An 8,043-nucleotide genomic window follows, 5' to 3' on the forward strand; every position below is an offset into this window, starting at 1 on the left:
GTTTTCGTATACAAATGGGCGGGACTGATTAAATAAGACTATCCAAATGATAACGATGATCACATTAAGAGGCGCCTACTGCATATGTGCGGCTAATGCATATTTGCTGCATATATATACGCAGTAAAACAAACGCTAGGCGAGAAATTTAGGTATTGCGTAAGTTTAGAACATTAATGTCATGCGGACACCACGCATTATTTTATATTTTCAGTTTTGCTATAACACTATATCATATCAGTTTCCTTCATTCAACCTTTTTATCTACAAAATTTAATGGATTGCTTTTATCAGTATAGAATTTTAAATATTTTGATATAAAAATTATGACAAGGAGATTTATGACAACGAAAGATAACAGAAAATTTTTTATAATACTAATACGATGAGCATACCCTTAATTTGTTATTAACGTTGTAATGTTAATTTTAATTACCATCTTATTTCTCACATTAAAATATGTCTTCTAGTCCTATCGTTTCGTCTGTTTCGCCGGAATATATAAATGGGAAGAGTGTTATATGGGTAAACATGTGTGCCTAAGAAAAAGGAATTTCAAATTTAAGCTAGTTTGTAATTAAGTTTCTCTTCTGCCATTCAGTGCGAGAGATATTTCTACAAACTCTAGAGATAAACATTTATAAAAACTATATAGATTTTCTACAAACTATATATATTTCTACAAACTATATAGATTTTCTACAAACTATATATATTTCTACAAACTATATAGATAAACATCTTCGATTAAATGGTTAGCAGTAGTCGTACAATGGGTAAAGCCAGGTGCTAGGATATAGACCTTTGAAATTTTTCTATGAGTAAACTCATTGTTTCCCTGTCATTCCCTGGTAAGGGAAATAAATTAAATACTCTATGTTGATATTTTAGTTGTTTATGTTATATTTACATAGTGTTCTGGTTGTTTACATATGTTATATTTACATAGTGTTTAGTTGTTCATGTTATATTTACATAGTGTGTAGTTAAGATGGTACGAAAGTTCGTCAGTCTAAAAAGTTAGCTTAGTATTTAGATTAAACCAAAAGTGAGTTTCGCCTCACATAGCAGAATCCACATAAAATTTTTAATTTTAACTGCATCTCAGGGCAGGAACTGCTGTATCCTATCGTGAGTATATCTTTAAAATAATAAAATTAGTTTAAACAGAATATTTCGTTTCATTAACATTTTACGATAAAATTTGTCATTTCTCATGACACAAGTTTTTCTTAGAACTAGCACAGCATTTTTATCTTCTCAAGATTTAATATGCTTATACATTTCTTGTTTGTATACTAGTTGCGATAAAACCACTCTTTTATGGGATCAGATCAGAATCTTTCGCTCACTAAACTGAATATGTTCTTTTTTATGACTCACTGCTCACTAACAAGACTTGACGAAAAAGATCGTAAACGATGAGTGAATCAAGAGCGATGCGTGAAGTTCGATCAAAGAGAGGAACGATTCGAATCAGCAGTGAGATCGGATTGACTCAGTCGAACTGATAACTCCGTGGACTGATTTAATTCAAACGTAGTTTTGAGATTCCTTAAAAATTCTTTTTTTTTACTCAGAACTAACGATAAAATTCATAAATAAAAATGTCCAAACGTTAGGAAATGTTAAACTAGCTTATAAGATTGGAGAAGAAAGGTATGAGTACCTTCCTTCCCTAAAATAGGAATCGAAATTTCCTGGCACTTTTCTAACAAAAGCTTCTTAAAGTGAGTGAATTCTCAAGAGCTATATCTCTCTTTTAGTGAACCACCGTTCGTTTAGTCAAGTAAATCGGGTCTTCGAATTTAGTTCGTGAGTGAACTGCGGTTCTCTATCTTCAGCGGGTTCACTTCTCCCAGGAAGATAAAAAATAAACTAATAGTTAAAGAATTTTTAAAATCTAGGATCCTTAGTTTATTTAAGAAAAACATCTGTACACATCTATGAATGCAGGAATGTTCCTATCCAGTTGACTCGCTTATTATAAGTTATAGGTCCGATAAGATTCTACATAGAGAAAATTATAGTTTCTTTCTCTCCGTTCATCTATCTGTCTCACAATAAATGATTTTATGAGATTTCTGTTTTCTGTTTTGTTTTGCTGATCGAAAAGACGAGTTTTTTCTGTTCCAGGCATGCAGGTATTTTATGATCTTTTATATGATCGAAATGCGAGTTTTTCCTGTTTGTTTTTAAATAAAATTTTAAAAGTATTATTTTTTAATTAAAGCATTTAAAAAATAGTAATATCAAATTTTTTATTTTAAAGTATCGGTCTACAAGCTGAAGATTTCAAATAATTATTAGTTCAAAGGGCCAATTTGCTCTGAAGGACTATTAATTTCGTTTTTGGCATTTTGCGTTGAAAACAATCAACGACGAATCACTTTTCAAATTGTTACTAACAAATAATATCGCCCTGCATTATATTTAAAGAAATTAAATAATGAAGAATCTGCATGAATGTATGTATGTTTCTCGCATTGTGCTAAAACAACAGTTCCTAGAGCCATCAAAATTTGAATAATGTAATCTTTCATAGAGTATGGGCATGTGGAAGCCCTAACTTGAATTTGAAATTTGTTTTATTATCGATTTCATAATTTGTAACACTTAAACGAATTTTTGATTAAAAAAAACTAAACGATTTTAAAGCAAGTAATGGCAACACTGTACGGAAACAAAACCTTTTATCTTCAGCGCGCTAGCCTCTGTATCGGAAATTCTAAAGATATGCTCATTTTAATAATTAATAAATTTAAATAATTAATAAATTAATTATTTTCTTTGGAACACAAGTTTTTGCTTCCTATAACCTTGCTGTTTTTAATAATTGCTAAATGAAAATTCTGTTGATAATTATTAACTCAACAATGTTTAACTGTGTGATAGAAAATGTTTGATAACTTTTTACATTTATTCTCACATATTTAAAAGTTAATTTAACAGAAAATTTTTTTAATATTTAATCTCTAGCGACATGCTTTTGTTGCATATTAAATTCAAAGTATTTACCTTTGGTAAAGCAGACGATTCTAAATATATGAAATCTTATTGGAGCTTTTTACAGGACTTGTTTCTTGAAAAACTCCTTTAATTATGTCTCTGAAGCCGTAACAAGTTTCTTAAAACGTGCAAGATATCCTTTTTGGAAGATAACACAATTATTGCCATTAAGAAATTATTAAACGGAATCTCAAAATTCTCATAAAATAGTCACATGGCCATTTAGCGTAAATTAGAAGACTGAAATTATTTTTAACGTCAAGTGGAAAACTAGCGCCACTCTTCAAACATATAAAAATGCAGAATTCTTAGTGCATTTGTTTCAAAATTTGGTATTTAGGCATTATTGTAGGAAGAGAATTGAAATGTAGAAAACACTAGTACTACATTACAGAAAAATTCCGATTTAAAGCAAGATACCTATGTTAGAACAACGTTACATAAAAATTTCATGTATATCGTAAGTTGCACTTTTGGGACAGGAAAAATGAAGTTTCAAATTTGTCGAGTAATCAAGTAGAACTATTGGTCAAGCCGAGATTCTAGTTGACCATTTTCAACTGCCCGTTTTTTATTTGACCTTTATACTTAACTAAATAAAAAGGCCCTAAAACTTTGTAACTGGAAACTTTTGCCTTTCTTGTTTCGATGCGATTGAAATTTAAAAGAAGATAGGAATTTTAACTTCATCAATTTTTCTCATAAAATTATTGAAAGCTTTATAAATAGATAGTACCGTGTAGTTTCTAAATAGTAGTCTATTTCCTATTAATAAACTAAATTTCTACAGTTCTAAAGCCTTTCATTCAAAAGTTAAAGAAAAGTGTAAGACTTTATATAAAAAGGAAGCACTGTATAAATTTTTCACACGACAGAAGATTTACTTAGCGCTTTTTTCTACATACATCCTTACGTTGTACATCTTTTTTCCCTTTTCTAGGTACGTTCCCATAATTTTGTTAATGCTTTAAAAATTTTATTAGGAAAATGATCAAATAAAAATTCTGAAGAATTTGAAGAAATAGCATACTTCAAAATATAGTTTTTTTTAAACAATGGAAAAAGGTTGTTAACAAACTAGAAAAATAACCATTTCTATTGCTATTTAAAAATTTCTTGAGAACTTTAATAATTGTTCAAAATATTAACTTTGCTATTTGAAATATAAATAAACTGTATGTTCTTTTGAAACACTTTATTTTGTTGATAAAATTTAGTTAAATATTATTCAGAAACAAAAAATTATCACATATATTTAATTTTAGTTATTTTTAGATGAATCAAAATTATCTTAAAAACATAATAATTATAATGAATAGATTTATAGTTATTGTAAATTTACCTGTAAACAGGCCCATAGATTTTTGCAAGCTGTTGTAATTTAATATAGGGTTTTCTCGTCATAAATGGGATATAGCCTACAAGCGGCAATCCCATAGGACCAGGTAAAGGATTTTGTCCCCTTTTCTTCCATGATATGAAAAGTGATACAAGTGCTATTAACACAGTGACGAAAATCAAAGTTGTCGTTTCCATGCTTGGAACATCCAAATGTTGTTAATGCTTCTATTAACCGAAACAATTTTATTCGATGAATTATATAGGAAGGACCATGATTCAACATTTTTCTGTCACTATCGTTTCAACTTTGAGCCCATTAGGAACAAAAGCAAGAAAACGAGATAAATTCAACCAGTTTGCTGCACTTGTCCTGATAACGAGTTGGAATATGAGATACGACAAAAAGACTTAAGGAATGTTTCCTTAACTCGAATATAAGGTTTCTTTTCCCGCATCGAAAAAAGGCGTAAAAATGCAATTCCTTATATAGATTCGGAGTTTATGATACTGGTTTACATTTTAGATTATTAAAAAAAGATGGATATTAGACGCTGCATAACTTTTAGTTTATAATTGTCCTAAATCGTTGAAAATATAGTTTATAATTTCTTTTCAATATTTTGCTTTCTATCTTCTTCATTAAAAATCTTTTTATTTATCAAAAGATAGAGCTCTCAACATATTAAAGACAAATAATTTATGTTATTTGTGATCTTCATTTTGGTGTTTTATAGATGGTAAAGGCTTTCAGAATTCAAAGAGGCAACAATACTGGTAATTATATAGTAATACTATAATTCGATGAATAATACGTAGTTTATCGAAAATTTCAATTCATTACATACGAAATACCTTTCAGGTGACATTCTGAACAGAATTCATCATGACGATATTTTGCACAGTACGAAGGGCCTCAGTACATGGTGAAATTCGAGTATACAGGACAGGCAAGAGGACAGAACCAGGCCTTTGTCAATTGTTTTATAGGTACAGTCTTCACAGCACTCACTTTTCAGTTCCGTTCCAGGTTTGCTGGAAAATACACTAAGGCTTAGATCTTTGGTCTTTGATCCCTCTTCTTCTGTCATCAAACCTCGTAATTTTGCACAATGGGGGTGTAGTTCTAGTTCTGGTTGGTTGTGTTTACGAGTGGTGGTAAATAGTTTATAGGTACAGTCTTCACAGCACTCACTTTTCAGTTCCGTTCCAGGTTTGCTGGAAAATACACTAAGGCTTAGATCTTTGGTCTTTGATCCCTCTTCTTCTGTCATCAAACCTCGTAATTTTGCACAATGGGGGTGTAGTTCTAGTTCTGGTTGGTTGTGTTTACGAGTGGTGGTAAATAGTTGAACCTTCTCAAGGAAAAGGCCTGGACGGGTGGTCCGGATCTGGCCACATTAGTGGAAGGCGACCTGGAGCTTGACTTGGCCCAATCCGAGAGGATGTCGAGACTATAGGGCAGACGATAATGAATACATAGCCTCTCACTGATCTAGCTCGAACATAGGCCTCTTCGTGGCTCCACTACGTAACCAAGCTGGGGCTTATCTACCCAGCCTGGGCTAACTATGTTCGGGAGAAGGACCGTCTTGTCTACTTCTTGGTTGCGGAGATGTTACATGGCCAGATATCAGAGGTTGTCCTTGGGGGATAGGTTCCCTTTTGTCAACACTGATGGACAGTTGATGTCTAACAGTGTGACTTTGTTCATTTTCGGTGGATGTGTTGCTGACCACCTGTGCTTGTGTACTTAAAATTGTGCTATGTGAAGCATTTAAGTCCCTCTGGATTGACCGGGGGGTTGCGCCTCCTCGGATAACCTCCAGGGGTTGGGACCATACAGCCGTGTTAAGGCTAAGGCCAGGTCTGCTCATTTGGTGTTCTTTTAAAAGGCAGTTGCAATGGTCCTGTATTTAACGGGCGACGACAAGGCCTAGACGGGACATCGCTAAAATTCAGACTGAATGCCGGAGTGGGGGCAGTTCTATATGTTTAGAAGACAGAGTGGCTGCTGTAGATAGTACTACTATAGCCCTATTGGCTAGTCACGGTGTGGTACTTGACACGGCTTTCTGACCGTCTCGGATTTAGTATGCGGATGCCTGGGTTTGCCGTTTAGGTTTTTAAATTGGTGGCTCGTCGTTTTAACGAGACTATTATGTCTATGTATTAATAATTATGTCTGTGAAATTAATTAATTCAATTAGTATTAATAATTATGTCTCAGTAATTAGTATTAATAATTATGTCTCAGCCGTTTTCCCCTCGCAATTAGGATCTGCTATATCACCAGATGATTCCTCGAATCTAGTGAACGGATTCTGAAATGGTCACTTGGGAAGAATCCCACATGCCCACTGGGAACGCGGATCTTTTAATTTTTTAATGTTGAATGGGCCTTATTTCATGCATTCGCTATGTTTAAGTTGATCAGCTACCCACAGCTGATCTGTAAGGTGGTCAAATGGTGGCTCGTAATTTTACTGATATGAAAGTCCAACGGTTCTGACCACTAGTCTTTATAATTAGTGTGTTTTTATACCGTGGTTGTTGCCGGCAATGCATTGCCTTTCATCTTCCCTGGGAGTTTTATGTAACTTCGTTACATTTTCATTAAAATCTCGGATAAGCCGCCATTTGGCTTGCATTGGACTTTTGTCCGTCCTATCGGCCCCTTGTCTGGCCTGTGCTCGTTATTCCATCATTCGGAGTCATTCGAATCAGTGGCGATGCTGTAGACTCGGCCACGGTTCTAAACAAGTAATTTTGCACAATGGGGGTGTAGTTTTAGCTCTGGTTGTTTTTAAGAGTGTATTACGATTTTAGGTGAGTAAACCCGGGGCTTGGTATGGACCTTCTGAGAGTGGGTATAGCTACGGGGTAGTGACGCGCCACTACATAGCCTCTTACTGTCCTAATCTGATATAGGCCTCCTCGTGGCTCCCCTGGTAATCAGATTCGCCTGGGCTAATTATGTTCGAATGACCATCCCTGGGGGTCAGCTGGGACTGACCATCCCAGCGTACTGGTTAGATCAATATGTAGACAGCCTCGACTTCTGGAGTAAATAAACTGTTTTCACAGTGACTAGAGCCCTCTTTTATTCGGTGGCAGGTTCACGCCTCGGCAGCGACCGTCTTGTCTACTTCTTGGTTGCGGAGATGTTACATGGCCAGGTATCAGAGGTTGTCCTTGGGGGATAGGTTCCCTTTTGTCAACATTGATGGATAGTTGATGTCTAACAGTGTGACTTTTTTCATTTTCGGTGGATGTGTTGCTGACCACCTGTGCTTGTGTACTTAAAATTGTGCTATGTGAAACATTTAAGTACCTCTGGATTGACCGGGGGGTTGCGCGTCCTCGAATAGCCTCCAGGGGTTGAGGCGATACAGCCGTGTTAAGGCTAAGGCCAGGTCTGCTCATTTGGTGTTCTTTTAAAAGGCAGTTGCAATGGTCCTGTATTTAACGGGCGACGACAAGGCCTAGACGGGACATCGCTAGAACTCAGACTGAATGCCGGAGTGGGGGGAGTTCTATAGGTTTAGACCCCATGGCAGTTTACGAGGGTATTAATAGGATAAACCCGCTTGACATTCAGTCAGGGCCGACATCATAATGCAGAGAGCTAAGTACACCCCCTAGCCGCACCTAACATAAAAGACGTGTTTCAGAGAAGAGGAAATTATTTTAAAA

At 34.9% G+C, this 8,043-nt stretch overlaps 1 pseudogene across 1 annotated transcript in view; it reads right to left on the bottom strand.

Annotated features, from left to right (window-relative positions):
• Positions 1-4,632, bottom strand: part of LOC118191251 (cytochrome P450 18a1-like) — a 51,647-nt pseudogene extending 47,015 nt beyond the window's left edge. Inside the window, exon 1 of the transcript XR_015041091.1 lies at positions 4,352-4,632. The product of XR_015041091.1 is annotated as a cytochrome P450 18a1-like (transcript). The remainder of the gene's footprint in view (positions 1-4,351) is intronic.
• Between the last annotated feature and the right edge of the window lie 3,411 nt (positions 4,633-8,043).

This window comes from Stegodyphus dumicola, chromosome 1, assembly GCF_044657685.1.
Source record: "Stegodyphus dumicola isolate Sdum_Otavi_A_Nest chromosome 1, ASM4465768v1".
Classification (NCBI taxonomy): domain Eukaryota; kingdom Metazoa; phylum Arthropoda; class Arachnida; order Araneae; family Eresidae; genus Stegodyphus; species Stegodyphus dumicola.